At 35.5% G+C, this 14,855-nt stretch overlaps 1 protein-coding gene across 1 annotated transcript in view; it reads left to right on the top strand.

Moving 5' to 3' along the window:
- LOC121735629 (dorsal root ganglia homeobox protein) overlaps positions 1 to 14,855 on the top strand; it is a 76,749-nt gene that overhangs the window by 44,869 nt on the left and 17,025 nt on the right. The gene's annotated exons all lie outside the window — the stretch shown is intronic.

Below are 14,855 nucleotides of genomic sequence, written 5' to 3'. Positions count from 1 at the left end.
GTCAAAATGACGTTTTTGTATGTGGCAGCGTTAGTTCCTTTTATCGCCACGTTCATTTAAAGCCTTGTCGAGCTGTACACAGGTTCATCATGTCAAGAAAATCAGATTTTTCCTTCTAAACCGAATTATTAGAAGTCACTTACAAAGTCTTAGTTAAACACGAGAATTAGGTGCGGCTGTTAAGTTCAACAAACAAACTGTATCAGTTAACTGGAAACAACTTAACTCAATACGGTTAAGTTGTTTAAGTTGAACCTTCAGTCAAGTTATCGATAAGTCCCCCAATTAAACTGAGACCGAACTTTGACAGCTGCTTACAGTGCCCAAGTTATAACTCTGTTTGTGATACTGTTAATCTCGTAACTCAATACGTACGTATATTTGTGGGATGATAAACAAATGTATAAAACAGCGTCCATTTTATTGTATTTGTGTATTTATTACTAAACATTTATTGATTAAGAGCTAGTCAATAAGTTCTATAGTTCCTTCAATTAAAATACCACATCATCTTAATCAAGACACAAAGTAAGTAGATGACTCAAATTACAATTAATTTAATTCAATTTAAAAATCAATGTAGCCGTATCAACAAGCCTATCATATAATTGTTAATCATCGTCAATTTGTCCAGTAACTGGGACGGTGGCCCCAAATTGAGGTGTCAACTGGGAGCCACCCAAGTGACACAAATGAAATGCAATAAAAAGAAATGATGCCAATAAATATGCTAAAAAGCTAGCATGCATGCAGTCTGACATATGACATGCAGAAGTGTATTGCAATAGCTTTAATAAGAAAGCGTCATTTTGTGTTTTGGATTTCCTGAAAGTGGTAAATTGTTGTTAAATTACAATGAAAAGCTATATTTCGTGTTTTTCCATACAGTAACGTCCTACTGATTGGTCTACAGCGGGCTTACGAGCTAAACCGGTGGAAAGAACTAGCGTAAGAATGGCGCATTGGACTATTCTAGTTACTGTATAGGTAATTAATACCTATTAAGAAATAGAAAACTGTATAAAGAATCGAGCGTAGGTTATCTAAATCGTAGTCTACTTAAAGCTGACATTGCAATAAACAATAATTATTGCAATGTCAGCTTTAAGTAGACTACGATTTAGATAACCTACGCTCGATTCTTCTAAAACTTTAACACATCTAAACAACTTCACTTAAAATGTTATTTTCTTAACCATTAAACCCATTTAAAACTTTATTGGCCCACCAGCGAAAACATTAAAAATGCTATTATACATCATAGGATCATAAAGGCGAAAAATTCATAGCGCGTTTGATGCCGGCAATGGCGCGCAATATAATTACAACTCATTAGGCTCAGCGTAACCTTAATTAACTAATTGTTGGACATCCCGCCCAACACCACGAACTGTGCAACGCAATATAGCCTCTATATCCAAGTTATAGCAGCGGAAGTGCCGTAACGTATTTATTATTCCGCGCACGCTGTACCCATGATGAAATGTACTGAATTGTATATGATTCACTTTGGTCAAAGATTGTTTGTGTTGGATTATTAGATTAAGGAGTTCTCATGATATTATATTTCGACGATATACAATTTTGGTATCAGTGTGAATAAGGCAGAATACCAATTATTTAAACAGCAAATAAAAACAGAGTTTGCTTGTCTGGCTCAAAATCAGGTATAGAAAAGAAAACACGAAACAAGATGTCGCCGTTATACTAGAAACATCTGTCACTTATAATGTTAATCGCAGTTTGTATAGAATAGGTGTAATAAAATTCCACGGTAGAAAATCTCTACAGCTATTTTTTGGATAGTTAAGTATATAAGCGAGATGGGATCAGGATTTTATCCGGGGGATAGCTTTTCCGCTTACGGTGCAGTGACGGCATCCGGCTCGAAGGACCATTACGCCGTTAGATCGCTATCCAATCCATATCGAATTTGGATCTCTTTGTGATGATTATCTATTGCCAAATCAGCTTATAAATTTGTGTTTAAATCCTAGAAATATGAAAACAAAGTTTTTTTTTGAAATGACTCCCTTGTGCTACAGCTTAATCAACTTCTAATTTAGTGTTTTGAATCTTAGAAATAAAAAATATAGGGTGAACATGACTAGTGATTGGACAGAATACAAAAACACTATATTTATTAAGGTTGCTTTAAAAACTACCTGTTTTTCTTTAAAATCAGGCTTTCTTTTTCTTTTAAAACAGGTACTTTTTAAGGCAACCTTAATAAATATTGTGTTTTTGTGCTTTGCCCAATGACTGGTTCTGTCCAAATGTACAAAGACCAGTGTAATTTCAATAATTTGAAAATAGAACACTTTCTATTTTCAAATTATTGAAACTCAACTCTATGGGCAAAAGGCGGCAATATCCCGCGCAAACAAGATGGCGGGCGGAAGCGCGCGTGTTAAGCCGGATTACGTCGGGTTATGACGCCGTGGTCAGTGTGAGCTTGACCAAAGGTATGGTACCTGGCACCTTGAATTTAAATGCTGAAAACCACAGACATAGATCAAGATAGATACCGCATGTCCCTCCATTTGTATGAAAACAAGCGTGCCACTTTTTTCCTACCTACTGTGACGTACCGATGATAAGAAACGTGTCCATTATCTAGGCCAACGTTTCTGTTCAAATTTCTAAAGCTGTATACAGCACAACTAGGCATTTTTTCAATTCGATTGACGTCCGATTCTGATAACGGTGGAGCGCAGACTAAAGAACAGACTTTTGAAAGACGAGCATTGCTCGTCGTTTGGGAACGCGATAAGGCACGCGAAGTACATATACATACGGTATCTATCTTGATCGATATCTGTGCTGAAAACTCTTCACAGGCGAAAAATCTTGAGCTTTTTGGGAGGAGGGTCAAAAACCGTACTATAAACATAATAATTGAAAAATCTTAGTCTCATGAAAAACAATTTATGATAGTACTGACTATTGAAGGAAGCACTAACGTTTTTTTGTTAAACATAGTTTATGGATTTATAATATTTTATAGCAATGAACATTGCCCAATTTAGTCTTAATTTTAAAAAGTCGTATTTGGGCACGTTTGTTTTTATTTCTACTCTAACTCCCTTAGATAAAAAGATTTACACTGTGTATTCAGATCTTATAAATTTAAATTGTTTTGTTCTTGTCCATCAGGCGACAAGTTTAACGTATCAGCTGTGGATAAAACTTTGTATAACTATGTGAGTTAAACCGTCTGTATGTATGGATGTTTTTATTAGTTCGAGGGTACAGAATACGGTGTAAAGGGTACCGCGTGTCACAGAGCACTTGATATTCAAAAAACCGTGTAATGATCGACAAATATACACACCGCGGGCGACAACCCTAACGACAGGGCTGCCATAAATGTTGATATATTCACGAAGATTGCAAATATGAGGTAAAAAATATAAAGAAAGTAATAAGTATAGTATTTGCTTTGAATATCACGTTTTAATTAATTTTATTTCAATATAAATGAAGCTCAGGCAGTATCTCTATAGTCAATAATATAAATACCTAATACTGATAGTTTAAATATCACAACATATTTACGGTAAACAATATATTCACATGTGATTTGAAAATAAATGAAAACAGAGTATACGCAAGCAACTCATTACCGCCTACTCTATTTACCACTTTTAGAGCAAATAAATGAATTGAATTGAATTGAAAAACAGTATATAAACATTATATTAATTACTGCCCAGATGCATCTGTAATTTACCAATCCACTAAAAGGTAATAAAAACAAATCGTTCCAAATTCAAATTAACGTTAAACCAAATTAATAGTGATATCAACAACAAAACTGGTATGCGTCAGCCCTACGGCCCGCATGCCGCTCTAATTGGCCACATTAATATGACAAATACGTTTACCTCCCCGCTCCCTCCCTCGACAGGGCTTCCGGGTGACGTGAGCGACGAGATTAGACCGGGTTTTAAACGTGACTAGTCTAGATTTGAATTGACAAAAGTCTTCAAGTGAAGAAAGAAGAAGAAATTCAAGTGAAGCTTCCTGATAAGGTACCGCAATCTTGCTGTATGTCACAGATAGGACATAATGAAAGTAGGTATAATGTGCGAGGTGTGCGCATGCCCGCGGGGAGCGCCGGTAAACTCGTTAGCGGCGTTTGTCGACTAATTCTACCTACACCCTACTCCCTATACACTCGACCCTTTACAAGTAGGTAGGTTTGCGAGTATATTCAATAAAGAGACTTTGAATAAAATTGTACGTAAAAATTAACTTAATACCATACAATTTTTGACGTGGGAGAGCCATGCTTCGGCACGAATGGGCCGGATCGACCGGAGAAATACCACGGGCTCACAGAAAACCGGCGTGAAACAGCGCTTGCGCTGTGTTTCGCTGAGTGAGTGAGTTTACCGGAGGCCCAATCCCCTACCCTTTTCCCTTCCCTACCTGCCCCTATTTCCTTCCCTACCCTCCCCTATTCCCTTCCCTACCCTCCCCTATTACCCTATTTTCTTAAAAGGCCGGCAACGCACCTGCAGCTCTTCTGATGCTGCGAGTGTCCATGAGCGAAGGAAGTTGCTTTCCATCAGGTGACCCGTTTGCTAGTTTGCCCCCTTATTTTATAAAAAAAATGAAAGATTTTGTTAGGGTGGTACATGGATTTATGCAAAAGATTTATATAGATAGGGTGATATCCATACCAATACTATAAATACGTAAGTGTCTCTTTCTGTCTGCTTGTTACCTCTTCACGCCCAAACCGTTAAACTAATTTGGATGACATTTTTTATTTCCGGAATTTTTGAGTTCCGGAAAAGCACATAGTATAGTTTTCCTCCCAAAAATGCATGGTTCTCCAATAAACGACTTCAATAAAACAGCTGTACTAGCCTCTAAAAAGGATTAGCCTCTCCGCTCCTAGAAATGTAATTGATCAACAGCAAAAAATTGAAATGATGATGATGATAAACGCAAAATAATTCGCATATTGGAAGTCATGCGCGAGTCGTGGACGTTACACTACTTAAGTCAATTTACCGCTAATGTCGTTAATTAAATGTCGGACGCTACTCCACTACGTACGGACAGACAAACAGTTTACTGTTTATATTCGCACTTAATAACGTAACAAATTGGTGCTTTTACGGGAAACTTTCAGAAAAAAAGAGTTAATCTCTGTCTGTGATCTCTGTAGAAATATATGCTTGAGTAGTTACTCTACTAGTACAAGATACTCTTAACTTCTGACTAACTTACTGAGAAAAAGGCCCACAATATACATTATATTTTGCGGCCAAATCAATATCATTAAAGTATGATATTTAAGAATATGAGAGTGCTTGTTAAAATGTGTTCATTGGTCAATGAGTGTGACTAAATATTTTATATCTTTATGCTGAGAATACAACTCTTAAATATGCTAAAGCATAATATTTTCAATTCACACCCATGTTTTGAAAAAGAAGTTGAACAACTTTATGTTTTGTGTATCTCTGCGTAATAAAAGTTAGTTGACAGATAAAGTACAACATAACTACTACAACTAAATAAGTACTATATTATAACGCCTGAAACATTATGTTACTAGGTGACGCCCACAACTCCGTTGCGCCAAAATTGTTTTTTGCGCGGGAATCATACATTTTTCCGGAATAAAAAGTATCCTATGTCCTTTCCCGGGACTCCAAGTATTTCCATATCAAATTTCAGCAAAATCGGTTCAGTGGTTTGAGCTTGAAGAGGTAACAGACAGACAGACAGACGGACAGACAGACAGACACACTTTCGCATTTATAATATTAGTATGGATTGCTAAAGGCCGCGCTCAGAGTAACGTGATAAAATTTACTTTATTAAAGAGTTTCACAAATTGGATTGTATCATAATTAAATTAAAATTAAGTAAACAATAAAAGTCTCTAAGTTCGGCCGTATGGTAGTTACTCTATAACTGTACGGGTTAAAAAGTTAAAGAGTTGAAAGTCTCTAATATGACATATTAAAGACTTTCAATTCTTTACCACAGTACACCAATTTAACCGAGTCACACAAAAGTAAGCTGCCAACGATCCCGCGTTTCATTAGCGCAGTAATTATCGTTTAATTGAGCTAAATAGAGTATCAATTTAGTCGCAGTTAGATCATGCAGCCCGCCGCTCCCGACTCTCGACTGACATTCCATACATCATACAGCTTTGGATGAATTGTATGAGTAAATAAAACATAACACGAGTACGAAAATTAAAAGCTTGCGACCGCACACAGAGGCGTTAAACGGTTATTTAACTTTAATTTAAGAAAATTTGACAGAAAATATATGGAAGCTTACAGAATACTTTGACGATTATTCAGAATCTATTGATATCTCGTAAATTAAATCTGTAGTTTATGCGCTGCGGCGGATGAAACATCCATACTCAGAACTCTACAGTAGATACTTATTAATATTGATAGATCTACTTATTAATAATTATTATTGCATAGTATTAATAAGTAAAAGTATCCTATGTCCTTTCCCGGGACTCAAAGTATCTCCATGCCTCTCTTTCAGCACTAAGCTTTAATAAGGAATACATACACACCCTAAAGTATTATCACTAAGTTTTGTTACCCCCTGTATAAGTTTACTTTTTAAAAATCTAGTTTCTTCTCTATTCTTCAACATCTCTTTTTTATGTGGTCAAAAAACCCTATAGAAGTTTCGTTCCCGAATGGAAAGTTACACAACATAACCATTAACCCTTTAACGATTAACAATTTAAAATCCCAACTTTTATCTGTTATTGAATGACCATGGCGAATCGAAATGTCATACCCGCGGCCACCGAACGCCATAACACTAAAAACTCCATCAATGTTTACGAACTAAATTGACTGAACATAATCAATATCGTCACAGCATTTATTATAACTAGGAGCGTCTGAAAATGATCCTTATATCGTTGACATAAGAGCGTGTTGAAAGTAAAAAGAAAATGAATGTTCTGCACCGTGGACCCTTCACACTTCCGTATAAATCGCAGCGACCCGCGGCGCTCAAAAAAGCGGAAAGCTAGTCATTACGCCCCGGGGCGCCGCCCTCACTTAACGCTAAATTAAGTCGAAACTACTGGATAAACAAAACAACGACACGCGCGCGACGCATTCGTGCCAAATGTACCGTAATTGGTTCGGAAAATTTCCGTTCGTAGATTTTTCGTACACCAATTTATGTGACGCTTCCCATCCGGCGGATTAAGTGGATTTCTTAAGAAAATACTCGTCTAGGGGATGCTTTGTAAGGAGATGATTAGACGAATTTATCTTGTAAGACGGAGATCTTAATGTTATTTTGCACATTACTACACAAGAATTTCTTCGTTTAGACATAAATTGTAGGTAAATAACGGAATAAACATAGTTATCAACTATTTATTATTCTTAGATTTGATTATACTGAAAACTAAAGGTTCAAAATCGGTTAAATATTTGTCGGCGACTCGGCGCGAAGGTAAAAGCGCCGCTAATTCGTAGCGGGCGGCTTATTACTCTTCATATAATTAAGAATTTGTTTTTGTTATGCTGATTTACATTGATGATTGACTGGTGTGCTGTGCGACGACATTGGGGGTGGACGTGCAGATGATCCCGAGCCGAGGAAAGAGCGCGACCCGCTGACTCGTTATCCGTTCTAAAAATAATTTAATTTAAGTAATTTTTGTTGTGATAGGAACGTGCAAAACTATTACTTTACTTATTGATCACTTTGAACGATTATAATATTAAGTCTTTGCAACTCGGACGTTTTACCCAACGCCTACAAAGTGATGACTAGTATTTTATTATCTCATAATGGAAAACCCATCTGATGTCGTTCTTAAGCTGCCCGCCTCGCTCCGACGTATTAAATATCTAAACAAAATCCCATTCATAACAAGTTAATTTTTATTACATATTGTTACTAATCCCAATACAAATATTAAACTTTATTCTGTTACTGTCAAATCATCAATTTAAATTCATAATTTTACAAATGAACCAATCGTCTCGAAATATTTTATTAATACGTTCGTTTAAAGCAATAAAATTAATCCTTTTTAAACCGATTGAGCTTAAATATGTCTAATAGGCAAATTAAGCGACGTTTTAATAGCGATGGTGGCTCGCAAGTCAATGGGTGTATAATGGCGGCCCCCCGCGGCGCGCTGCAGAGCCGCACGTGGCGCGCGCGTGCCGCCGACAGTGTGCAGTCACCTTTACACAATACTTGCCAAATGTCAATGAATCAATGTTAAATTTTGTTTTTTTTATTGTTCACTATTGTTGATACAAAACCAGGAGACATTTTTGGTGATGTTACATAATTAGCTATTTAAATGTTAGTTTTTTTGCAAGATATACGTATAATATTTTGTAGAGGGACGAATATTTTTATAAATTGCCTATATAGATTTTATTTTGTCGAACCACGATTATATTCGAGATTCTGAAGAAATTTCGGTCTCTCTGATAGTTGTTAACATCATAGACATAATCTCTGATAGTCGTTAATATCATAAATTAAAAAGATAACTTACGCTCGCGTACGAAAAATTAACCAATAATTTTTGAGAAAGAATAAACGAATCTGTACGAATTTCGACATACTCCACGACTGGATTTTATTCAGAGTTATTAGTTATTTTTTATCAGTAATACTATCCGAAATCAAGCCCTCGTGTTAGTGCCGCCTGCATAAAGGGTTGAGGTCAGCTGACCCCATGCGGGCTTACATTTCAACGGGTTTTATCAACTTTTTTAATAATCCACCAGTTAAAAATATAATTTTAATTTTAAAACACATTAACAAAAGAGATAATTATATGTTTAACTGTTTGTGTGTCTTTAGAATAAGCTCATGATAGAAATTGATACTAATATACTACGAATAATAAAAACTATTTATTATTCGTAGCTAATATAAGATATTGTTTCATAAGACACTACGTCGAAATAAGATAGTAACAAATTTTGAACAGTTTGTTTGTTTTAAGCACTGGCAAAGTTTATATTGATAAAATGTATTTTCTAGCGAAAAAAAACCTTTCTAGTAATTTAACATTACTAGAAAGGATTTAACAATCCAGAGAAAAAAAAACAGCATTACATCATGATTACAGTAATTACTGTTTTCATCAAGCCCCATACGTTCACCGGTAATCGAGACACAATAGAAATTCTATTGTGTCTAGTTTTTCCACGATCGACGGGTTAAAGTTGTACCAAGCCCAATACTACTTTTATTTTTTATTTAATTTAATTTTTTATAGTTAGATAAGAAAAGTCTAGTTCGAACACCGGGTATTCAAATATATATATATATAAAACTCAAAGGTGACTGATTGACATAGTGATCTATCAACGCACAGCCCAAACCACTGGACGGATCGGGCTGAAATTTGGCATGCATGTAGATGTTATGACGTAGGCATCCGCTAAGAAAGGATTTTGATAAATTCCAACCCCAAGGGGTTCAAATAGGGGATGAAAGTTTGTATATTATAATAATACTTCTTAACGCGAGCGAAGCCGCGGGCAAAAGCTCGTATACGTATACATCTAGTAAATAAAAGACAAGATGCACAATATCGAATTCGATATCCATATCAAAAAACTAAAATGGACATCTCGTATATAATTCCTTTTGCCTTTAAACTTAGCCAGAGATTTTCAACCGTTTTTATGATGCGACCCTCAATCCTATGCTTTTTTATCATGTATGTTTACGAATATATCCTTATGATTAAATTCTCCTATCTAATATATATCAAATTAATATTTATTGTTTTTTTACTGAAATAGTTCTTTTGACCTCTGGTGACTACAGAAGCTTCACGACCCTCAGGGGATCGCGTCCCACAGGTTGAGAAACACTGAACTAAGCAAGTAAGGCGTTCAAAGGGAGTCAAATTATATTTACCGGTCCCTCGACGCTGATCGAGTTTGCCCTCAAAGAGCCATTTTTAAAAGTTCCAAGAACCGGGCACCAGGAATCGGGAACCGGGAACCAATTGTGGTTCTTTGTTCCGCCAACGAAGTTAGGAGTTTCACGGGTGTATTATGAATCGAATATGAATCGATTCTGAATCGGTTTAGGGTTATGTATTTCATATTTGGTTGTTCGAACGCGGTATCTTTGAAGCAATTTTGAAAGTTGGGTAATTTATTTGGATATTAAGCCCGTCACAGACTTAGCTATAATTTTTTTTTAATGAAATAAGGGGGCAAACGAGCAAACGGGTCACCTGATGGAAAACAACTTCCGTCGCCCATGGACACTCGCAGCATCAGAAGAGCTGCATGTGCATTGCCGGCCTTTTAAGAGGGAATAGGGTAATAGGGGAGGGTAGGGAAGGGAAGGGAATAGGGGAGGGTAGGAAAGGGAATAGGGTAGGGGATTGGGCCTCCGGTAAACTCACTCACTCGGCGAAACACAGCGCAAGCGCTGTTTCACGCCGGTTTTTCTGTGAGAACGTGGTATTTATCCGGTCGAGCCGGCACATTCGTGCCGAAGCATGGCTCTCCCACGTATAAAATATACGGTATATTAATATACCGTACTATAAAATATAGTATAGTAGCTACCAGAAATATATATTACTTATAGCTGAGTGTGCGGTCACGCGAAAATTAGTATAGAAAATATATAATAGTAATATGCCCAGCTATAAAAATATGAATATATATATTAAAGCTAAGTCTGTGACGGGCTTCAGTTTTAGTTAGCGTTTTTTATGGATTTCGATCAAAATATGGTTGACAGCAATTGGTGTCGTATTCCTTTATAACGCAGTTAATGATACTCTTAAATTGGTAGCATTATAGCTGTAATAACAAGTTTAGTTTACATTTATTTATCATTATTGAAAAGCCCGAAAAGGTGTATAATAAATAACTAGCTATTTGACCGAGCATTGCTCGATAAAACACGAATAAAATGACATAGTAAGTTTATGTTTAAGTTGATTATCGATTATCGTAAAACAGGAATAAAATGACATTTTCTAAAAATGATTCCTAGCTATATCGATTTATCGCCCCCGAAACCCCCTTTATACTAAATTTCATGAAAATCGTTGGAGCCGATTCCGAGATTCCAATTATATATTATATAGATATATACAAGAATTGCTCGTTTAAAGATATGAGATGCAATAATTATACTATGTAATCTGTTTTGTTATAAGTTGTGATGAGGCAACTTATGTACACAAATTTTCTTGATCATTTATGCATTAAAAAATCATAGCAATCTACAAAGAAATTGCAGAATTAGCGTAAACTCATCTCATTCGTTAAAGAACTCATTTCGATGAGTTACCGGGACAGCTCCAAACGCATAAGTTAACATAACATTACGTTAAAATTACAGTACACCCCAACGTAATTGCTTAAGAGAAAAATCCAAATGAGAAATGAGGAGGGAATCCATTTTCGCAGGATATAATGAAATATCTCATAGTGTCACAGTATAATCATATACAGTAGTACGTGCTAAACCATCACAAATCTCGCAAGCACTCATAAGTGTGATCAGTGATTTAAAGTAAATTGAGGTGATTTTCAAGTCTGGAAAGAATACTTTGAAACGTGTTTGGAAAAACAACTATATGTGATTTTATCGATTTAATATTATTCATTTGAATGTAGGCATTCATTACAAATTTAAACGGGGTTTAATTCTAATTTTTTAAACAGAATTTTATTATTATCCTAAAATTCAAATTCAAAATTCTTTATTAAGCATACAATAATATTATACAATAGTATAAAAGCTAGGTAGCGTACATCACGTCGTCTAATCCCATGCTAAGTAAAAACTTGTGTTATGGCAATCAGACAACAGATGCACGCCGAACTATTTTATCCTAATATAATATATTATTTACACATTCACACACACAATCACACTACACATTGTAGTGTGATTGAAATTGAAAAAGTAACAAAATAAATAAAATTATGTATCAAGTCGCGCTCGCGTAGTGCTTGTTGAACGAGTCTGATTTCAATGACACTAATGCTAAAATTCGGTAAAAAAGCAGCCTATTTGAAGTCACCAAACTCCAAATTGACAGAAAAAAAATCATAAAAATTACCATCTGACATGATACAGATCAGACCTATACCTACCTACTACCAATATGACAAGACAATTGAATCAACCTAATTTTTGTTACTGTTCTGCCTTATACTGTTACTTCCATATTTTCTGAAAATTGAATTATAATAGCAATTTTAATTTTCGCAAAGATTTCCGTATCTTCAAATTAGATTTGCCGTACCAACTAGTCTTGTCCCGGATATCTGAAAACTGTCCATTACAGATGATCACTTACAATCAGGAGCAAGATTTCCCGCGGCGCGATCGTTAGCAATCGCCGAAACGACGTTACCGTGACATTCGTGACGAGAATACCTGCAAACGACCAGCTTAACCTGGACCCTCGTGGTGTAATCCAGACGTTTCAACTCGGCTCAGCTTACACTGGCTTGGCACATGTCTACTACGTACAGTAAGCGACTAAAGTGAACGACCATCGTAAGCTGAACCCCCGTAGCATACAATATATATGCAGGGCGGGGTCAGGTTACGGTGGTTTTTCGACTACCCTACTGCGACACTTTGATCAATCGAGTAGGCCGTGATTCTCAAATCGAATCTCGCAAATGGTTATGTGATTTTTGCTTTGTGCCAAATTGTGTAGCTTTTATCGAAAATTGGTACCACTATCCTTGTATTGCGAACACGAAATATTTGGAATAATTTTTATTTTCGCGTGTCCTTCTGTTTGTATTTCACGTGTTTATTTGTTAAATTGTATAGGCCCTATGTGCAGTTACCTGTATCGTTATAGGCTACATATTATTACCTTTAAAGCATATGCAAACTCACTCAACTCCGGTAAACTCACTCACTCGGCGAAACACAGTGCTAGCGCTGTTTCACGCCGGTTTTCTGTGAGAACTTGGTCTTTCTCCGGTGTTATAATAATTCAAGGTTGTTTAAAATATTTTTATCGTACTTGTACTTCCAGTTCCAAAAAATAAGATGTTTTTTAATCCATAGCCTTAACTAACTCAACCATACGAAATCAGATCAAAATGTGTAAAGTAGTTTTTACAAAAATAAGAAACAAACACACTCTCACAAAATGTCTTCGTAAGCCAAATAATAAAATAACACTGCAAAGTGTAAAGCGGTGTAATTATTTTTAAGTTTTCTTTATTATTACCATTATTATAGGATCCATTTAAACTCTGACAATTTTAAATAAGTATACTAAACTTAATATAGGTTATTAATATTAAGTATATTAATTAATTTTTCCTAACAGTTATTTATTTTTACTCACTACTGTAATTAAATGTAAAAACTTGTAAATGGCTATTTGTTTCAAACTTAGTCGTTATTGAGATTTGTTTAGCTGTAATTTTTTCGGTACAAATAAAACAAAAAATAAATAAAATAAACCTATTCACTAGCGCGTCTCTCCCCCGCATTAGAATACCTAACGCGACGGCCATACCAAATCTTAAAAAGGCTTCGATGGGCGTGTCCCGGGGGCGGGCGGGCGGCGGGGGCGGGGAGGTGCAGTGGGGTTAACCGTTTAGTAGCCTTTACACAAGTTACATTCGATTGTTGAGTGAAACTTAGGTGTTTGTATGCGAAATAAGAAGATGGTACTTGCCGAAGTGTTATGTCCTATTCTTAATGAATGGATATTGATGTGTGGTAAAAACTTATGAGATATCTCATACTTTATTCTAAAAAAACCTGTGCTTTTATAAATAATCGGTTTCTCCACTTTTTCCCTTGTAAGTAAGGAGTACCGTGAAATTTGATATGCAAAGAGTAGCGAGAAAAAAAATCTAGTTAGGTTGAAGAAGAAAATGGTTTATTTATAGAAATTATGTAGTTCTATCCTGGAAAAACCGTGTATATCCCCGTCCTAATCCTACCAAACAGCAAAATAATATTCTCATATAATATACCTGTGATATCATAAGTATTTTTTTAGTCTTGAGCAATAAGAAAAATCTATTGCTTATTAATCATCAGTCATCACTCATCAGTTATCAGTTATCACAAGCGATAGCGAGGGTGTGAATTATACAATTGAAACTTCATTTAATCATACAATTATGTTAATCACCCATATAACATGCTAACAGAGTTGGTTTGCGTGTGTGAAAGAAAGGGTGTGAAAAATAACTATTTTACCGTTAATGTGCGTAAACCAGTTAGACTGCAGATTAACGCGGTATTCTGCAGATTATCTGGGTGAGTCAGTGAAAGTGCAAAAAGTTTATTCTATTCTCATTAAATTACAGAAAACAGGTTCTTGTTTGAATAAAATATGTTATTTAGCTGTAGAAAATTATTTAATATAATTTTTGGACATAAACAAAGGAATAAATTAATAAATTTTAAGTAAAATGTAACTTACTTAGAATAAAACCAATCAAAACAACAACCACCATAAGTTGACAAGCTTAAGTCAAAGTTTTTAGGACTTTTAAGAAGAAAGAGAATGCAAACTAAGTAGGTAAAGTGCAAATAAAAGCCTTTTATATTTAAATTTCACATTTTAACGGATGGTATCATGGAATCTGCAGATTACCTAGGTAATGTGCACAGTAACGTATTCTGCATTTTAACGGTAACAACTATGTGTAGTGACTTCATAGTAAAAGATCTGTGCGGAAACCCTACATTTTGTTACGATAAAAAGTAAAATAGTACCAGTATCCTTTTTTATACCGTCCAACCTGTTCAGCCTGTACTGTTTTGGTTTGAATGACAGTAAAAGCTGTTGTTATTTAGAACCCTAAAATAGTGCTATTGCA

This window comes from Aricia agestis, chromosome 17 (genome assembly GCF_905147365.1).
Source record: "Aricia agestis chromosome 17, ilAriAges1.1, whole genome shotgun sequence".
In the NCBI taxonomy this organism is placed as follows: Eukaryota; Metazoa; Arthropoda; class Insecta; order Lepidoptera; family Lycaenidae; genus Aricia; species Aricia agestis.
This window is presented reverse-complemented; position numbering and strand designations above follow the sequence as displayed.